This window comes from Conger conger, chromosome 9, assembly GCF_963514075.1.
Source record: "Conger conger chromosome 9, fConCon1.1, whole genome shotgun sequence".
Classification (NCBI taxonomy): Eukaryota; Metazoa; Chordata; class Actinopteri; order Anguilliformes; family Congridae; genus Conger; species Conger conger.
In genome coordinates this window covers 26,681,781-26,688,822 of record NC_083768.1, presented here as the reverse complement: position 1 = coordinate 26,688,822, position 7,042 = coordinate 26,681,781, and the positions used below count along the sequence as shown (strand labels likewise).

At 36.0% G+C, this 7,042-nt stretch overlaps 1 long non-coding RNA gene across 1 annotated transcript; it reads right to left on the bottom strand.

The window, feature by feature from the left end:
* Nucleotides 1-393: 393 nt before the first annotated feature.
* On the bottom strand, nucleotides 394-3,918 carry LOC133137826 (uncharacterized). The gene is made up of 5 exons (XR_009709631.1): nucleotides 3,866-3,918; nucleotides 3,584-3,676; nucleotides 3,382-3,474; nucleotides 3,101-3,197; nucleotides 394-2,467 (listed from the first exon to the last, which is right to left on the bottom strand). It is a non-coding gene; the product is annotated as an uncharacterized LOC133137826 (long non-coding RNA).
* Between the last annotated feature and the right edge of the window lie 3,124 nt (nucleotides 3,919-7,042).

Here is a 7,042-nt window from a genome sequence, read left to right as displayed (position 1 = left end):
TACATTTAGAGCTGAAATTATTTCTGCTCTGATGAATAAGATGAAAAATTATTCTGATGACAAAATGAATTCAATGTGTTACAAAGCAATGCCTGTGTCTGTCAAACATTCAGTTAGAAATGAAAGGGATTTTTCCTTTTAAATATAAAACACAATTCTCTGTACAAAGGTGTAGAACATGTAAGCCTAAAGAAGTGGCATTTAAAAAATGTGTAATTACTTAAATTCTGCTTCCTGTCATTCCAAAAAAATCTGGACAAACTTTCACTTTATCCTTGCTATATCAATTCAGAGGAGCCCAAGGGTCCTAGCCTTCATTTACAGATAACCAGACACTTCTTTCCAGCTAGTCACAGTTTCTGATCAGTTTAACATGTGGATGGATTCAGGGGAGAAATTGCAAAAAAGATTTTATTGCTTTCGTACAAAATGTGAAAAACAAGTAATACAAAAAATATTGAAATATTACAACTTTTCATCTATGCACCCTCTACAGTTAAATTTTTAGACATTCTTAAATTACAGGCATTTTTGCCTTTTTCATGGAATAACTGTTTGTTCTTAAATTGTACATGTCTTTAACTGGATGCATTTTCTGTCAAACTGACAACATTTTTATCTTTAGTAGCACAATACTACTACTGATGGCTTACCTGGTAATAAGCAAAACAGTCAGCTTAGAACTCTGCCAGGCTATGATAAATCACTGATTTATAGTTTGCACACTGCAATAAATCAAATTCTCTCCAAAAATAGGTTTACTGCATGAAATGTACTTCTCAGTTCTACATTACAAACAGCAAAGCAAGATCCATATTAAGCCTAATGCACTCATGTAATGTGCTTGTTAAATGCTATTATGCTATTGGATGAGTTATGGTGCCCTGCACATTCAGAACTAGACTATGGTTCTAACACTGGTAGAAAGGATATACCATAAATGCACATGAATTTGATCATTGAGTGCACTGGTTAACACGGTGATTCAGATAACTATACAATGCACTTCCAGCATAAACCAGTAAACCATTTATAAGATTCCATTTTATGTGTTGGAGGTTGACCCTATTAAAGGCCCACTCAGTAAATTATGGTTGCTAATAAAATGCTAATGGCTTATGCTAAAAAGACAAAGATTATAGTATAGTATAGTATAGTATAGTATAGTATAGTATAGTATAGTATTTCATTATTGTGCTAATAAAAATAATGGTAAAGACCCTCAAAAAAGGCACTTCAAAAGGAAAAATTAAAATTTTTTCACATTACATTTTGTGTTTAATAATGGATGTTTTGGAGTCTTAACCATGGGAAGAAACACTCAATTCAAAGCACTAACTTGTCAGGTAAGATGTCAAAAAGAACAGTTAACCATGCCTAACTACCTCAGATGTACTTGACCTTGCCACAGAATCCTTATGCCAACTGCAGCAGTAATAAAGGCCCAGTAACATAGAGTTCAGTGGGCCCAGGTTCAAGCTGTTGCCCAGGTTACCAAGCCACCAGTGCAAGACTATGAGCATTATGATCCACAAGGCACTTATTTTCCATCCACGTAATTTGTGTCAATAACCAATCAAATGTTCTGTGGAAATTACTGAGCGGGCCTTCAATATATTATTTGAAAATGTTTCACCAAATAAACATTATAAACAAATAGACATGCATAACATACTGTATATTACAAAAAATACAAAAATTTCCAAAGTTTCATCACAAAAAGGGAATTAAAGAGGTATAAGTACTGACTGAATCCTCAGAAATAACCAAACCAAAGAAATGACAAAATATTATAATGCACTCCTTTTCACTCCAGCAAATATGCAAATATAATTTTCAAGGTCATGTGCTAATTGAGAGCAGAAACATGTATTAACCTGAAGCCTTAAATTGCAAACCTCCTGACATTAAACAGATATTCAGAAAAAAAATAAAAAATCTGCTTCATAAAGTCCAATAAACCTAAGTGAATGGCAGTTTATGCATATTACAGCACTTCATGGCCTTAAAATGTAGGTTAACTCCAAAACATTTTTTTTAAATAAATCTCGGGTCTGTTCAGTGACTGGTGTCAGTTCGCATTTTTACATTTTATCATTCATCTGTACCAGCTAATTAATTTCACTAGTCCCAACCAAGACACACACTTTTGTTTTTTGTTTTGCTCTTTTTCATGCTTGAGTGGTGCATTTTGACAAGAAAAATATGGTGTTTCAAAACCACCCAAGAATAAGTTAGACCATGCAAAAGAACTAATCTTTGACTCGCAGACAAATGTTATCGAACATTTTCACATGATACTTGGCAACCAAAGAAAACCATTTTTGTGGGGGGTTGGAACCTTCAACCTCATTATTCCCATAAGTGCTGTAGCCTCTATGAGGGGAGATGGTGGTCTGAGACACGCAGCATAGCCCGGTTTCTACATTGATACACCCATCAGTAGCACAGAGATTAACTGTTAGCACTGAAAACACAGGAAAAAGGACACTTTTAGTCTCCAACAACCACAGCCTTAACCATTTTACTAGTAACCTTTCAATTGGAAAATATTACAAAGAAGGTTCTCCAGGAGGGCAAGAAACCTGTATTTTATTGATATATTAAAAGCTATCCACCTTCACAATAAGCATTCTGGTATTCAGAAAGGCATTCAAAAGAGTATGAAATGGTCTAATGTTGATACCATTAAACACATTTTTATGCATAATAATATTAAGGCAGAGTTTTAAAATAGATTGGTCTGCCAATCCATACCCTCAGTTTTGCAAAGGCTAACTAAACACATGGATTGCAAAACTGTACTAATTTTGAACTAATCTTACTTTACTTAACTGAGTCTGATGTAGCCAACTTTCCATTATGCATGGTTCATCACAAATAAATATGTGAAATGTATACATCATATGTATATTTTAAATAAATATATCTTTGGAGAAGACAATTTTTTTTTTCTTCTTAAACATTACTATTATACTGTATCTATTGGAGAGTTAATGTCTCTATAATGTACAGGTATGTACTATTCTCTATAATATACAGGTATGTAATATTCTGTATATCATTCCTATTTGACAATAGACAATTTATTGATACTTACCCATTTAAAACTGAAGGTTCTGTGATATTATGATGCACCACATCACATGTTAAAAACTTCTTCAGCCACCAGCACTTCTCAAATGGTATATGTATACCTTATAATTAGAAACAAAGTTTTATTCCCTAAATACATATAAATAACATACATAATTTCCACAATGAATAACAAACTTATTTAAGGAATGGTAGATTTAGTTTTCCTCATTTGTCAGGATTAAATACTCCATGATCAGTGAATTAACATAAATCTAGTGAAAGTACAAACAATCATGGTCTCACCATGTGGCGTGGGAATCTTTTCTGGATCTCCCACAAGATCACAACACGTTGATGAACTTGTTGATGAATTGCTTGAGATGGAGCCGAATCTTGCTATGAACAAAGCGACACACAAAAATGCTTTTCAAGTCTTATTCCTTGAAAATGGGATCAGATATTTTACTGTGAAAGTTTTTTTCATACATTCAGTGACAACACTTACTTCTGTAGAACTGGTTTTTTGCAAGCAGACATCCAGCTGATGGAACAGCTGCCATTTTTATGTTTTCTAGATGTTTCTCTGGATAGCAGTAATCTGTATGGCAAATGCACAATGTTGTGTTTCTATTAATATATATTCTGCAGGCAAATATTACAAGAAAACATGCATTGATAATGCATGGTGATGTCACAACTGAATTAATAATGGTTTATTAGTTACATAAAAATGTTCCGGTAAGAACTTATTAAGCCCATGATGAATAAAGATAATTATATTTCTTACCTTTTCAAGGTTTAGGGAGGCTTCCTCCTGCCTTGTCAGAATCACTACTGATGTCAGGTCTGCCTATTTTTATACTAGTGTCAGCTTTAAATAGTGGAAAGCTGCCAAGCATGTGAATGGGATGTGCTTAAGGTTGAAGGGCATGTTTTGTCTAACTGGAGACATGATAGGGAACTCTCTGTCCTAAAATTACGGGAACTGAGGTTCACTTTTTTAAATGCACTTGACAAGGTTTTGTAACAAGCACATTAAGGGACATGTGTTAATCTGCAGTCTGGATTGGATATGAATGGTATAACAGTATATACACTCAGTGAGCACTTTATTAGGTATTTATTGGACTTTTTTGTTTTTTACTTCTACTACTATATCCACTTAAGGCTATGATGCATTGTGTGTTCAGAGATTCTCTTCTGCATACCACTGTTGTTATGTGTGGTTATTTGCATTTCCTTCTTGTCAGCTTTGCAAACTCTAGAGACTAGTGTGCATGAACATCCCAGGAGATCAGCAGTTTCTTAGACACTCAACCCTGCCTACCACCAACAATCATTCCACGGTCAAAGTGAAATTTTTAATATGAACATTAACTGAAGCTCCTGACCTGTATCTACATGACTGTATGCATTGCACTGCTGCCACACAATTGGCTGATTAGATAATAGGTAGGTGTAATAAAGTAAAAATGTTCCTAATAAAGTGCTTGGTAAGTGTATAATGTTTACAGTTCCTCAGTAATGGCTGCCAGATGTGGTGAGCTTTATTTACACATTGCCATTTGAACTGGACTTTAAATCATTCACTTGAACATACATTAACATTTTCATAAAATGATATTGGTTGAATTATTTTTATCAGCACTATTGTTGTCCACAAAAAATCAACTGTGCTGTAATTCCATATGCCAATAGCCCAATAGGTTTACCTTATTTCTTCCACTTTTTGTGTGAGAAAATGCTATGTAGGTAACATGCTAAGATAAAAAAAAGCATATGGACCTCAAGCCAGGATTCACATAACATTAAGCTGATGCTCATCTAATTGCGTCTGCTTTGCCAGTAGCCATGTCCCAGTTTGCCTGTAACCTAAGATCACATGAAATCCTAGAAAAGCCCTCTGATAGACACAGACATAGACACAGACGCATGTGTATCAGTGGCGGCTGCTGGCCATAATTCTTGGGGATGCAAACCCACCATCACCCCTGGTGAAAAGCGAATCCCTGCTTTACCTTTTAACCTAGTTTTGAGGTAATAAACACTGACCACATGACACAGCCAGCTATAGGCAGCCCATTTTAATTAGCAACAAGTTTTAACTGACAACCTATCACTATGGTCATGCCATTTAAACTGTACTGCCTTCTCTTAAATGATCAACATAAATAGAATACAATGACAAGTAGCTGGCTTATACACCTCAGCCTAACAGCCTAAAGTGTTCCTTGTAAAATTGTTCACGCATGTGCACACATCGCTGTATATAGACCTAGACAGTATCCATTTTTAATGAATGTTAAAATTAACCAGGTCAATATTTAATACGGATTATCCTGCATAACAGAGTGCAAAGCTGTTGTGGTTGTGCTTTGGGTGCTGTTTGGAACATTGTGAATAGGTGTCCGGAACATTGTGAGCTAACACGGTCTTCCAAACTCAGTTATTTGTGTAGTTATTTGTCGTTTACTCTATTCACATGGATTATTAGAAGACATTAGTGAAGCATTCTTTATGGGTGGGCTTAAAAATCCGTCATGAATCCAGAAATATCCAATCCATATCCAATATGCCTTAGAAGGTCATATATTGAAGTATATAGGCCTAGTGAAGCAGAAGTGCATTTGCTTCACAAAGTGGGGGCGCTGTTTTGCCATAACCGACATGATTTTGAACAGAAGCAAAGGGAACAGTCATTGTAATGATAATTAAATTTTAAATAAAGATATGCTATGGGTGATATGAACGTTTTTTGAAGTTGTGGCCTTAGGGCAGCGGTCGGCAACCCTGGTCCTGGAGAGCCGCAGGGTGTGCTGGCTTTCGTTGTTACTTGGCATTAATTGATCAATGAAAGCCGTTGATTACACAGTTAACTCACCTCACCTGGTTTCTTGGGTCTGAATCGGTTGCTTATTTTAAGGTGGAGACAAAAGCCAGCACACCCTGCGGCTCTCCAGGACCAGGGTTGCCGACCCCTGTCTTAGAGGAACCTCCTCTGGTGTGCATGGGCTGTCAGTTGAAGAGAAATTATAGAGAATGAGGGTCTTCCCAATGGCAGGAAGCAGAGAAAGCGACTAATAATTATAGAAACCACTTTCGTATTGCTTGTATCATTCAGTGCTGAGGAACAGAAGGCATTTAACAAAAAATATATTGTCATATTCTGTTGTAATTTCCATCCCAAAGAACACAATCATTTTATGTGATCTTTCGGCCATCTCATAAACACAAAGCTATTAAACTGGTAAATGCACTGGATATTACAAGAAAATACAGCATATCATTTCACCAAAGAATTACCACCATATCATGGGGCCCATTGTGTCATGAATTCCACGTTAAGATATTAAAATTGCACTTAAAATCAGTGTTACTTTGGAGAGATATCTAACTTGCTGCAGTGACAAATTCCTCTTGTCCTACAAAACACCACTGTTTTAAATTGGCCACCATTTCCCACTTGACAAAGAGATTTGTATGTTATTGTACAACACTGATGAAACATTTAACAATATAAGAATATCAAATCACTAATAAGGAGTAGAGCTTGGTCTTCATTGGGTGTGATACAACCAATTATACACACTCCAGACTACAGCACACACAGAGCAGAGTGCAATTGTAGATTGACTGCAATCTACAACTACCCAATTGACCAGCAAGAGTCGCTCGATAGTGATAAATAAACCCTCCTATTCCATGAGCGATGCATGGAGCTACCAGCCACAGTCGACACTAGCATGGTCTGAATTTGTGGCTCATCCACACACCACACTGTGGTGCCTTAACCAACCATGCCTAAGTCTCCAATTTGTAATTTTGTCCTTTGTGTGTGTAATCATATTACACTTCAACATTAGCATACTGTAGCAATCACCCATTATCATTAAGTCATGGCTGATTCAGGATCCTTGAAAAAGACAAATCAAGCCTCAGAACTGTACTTTGAGTCACCTGTGGT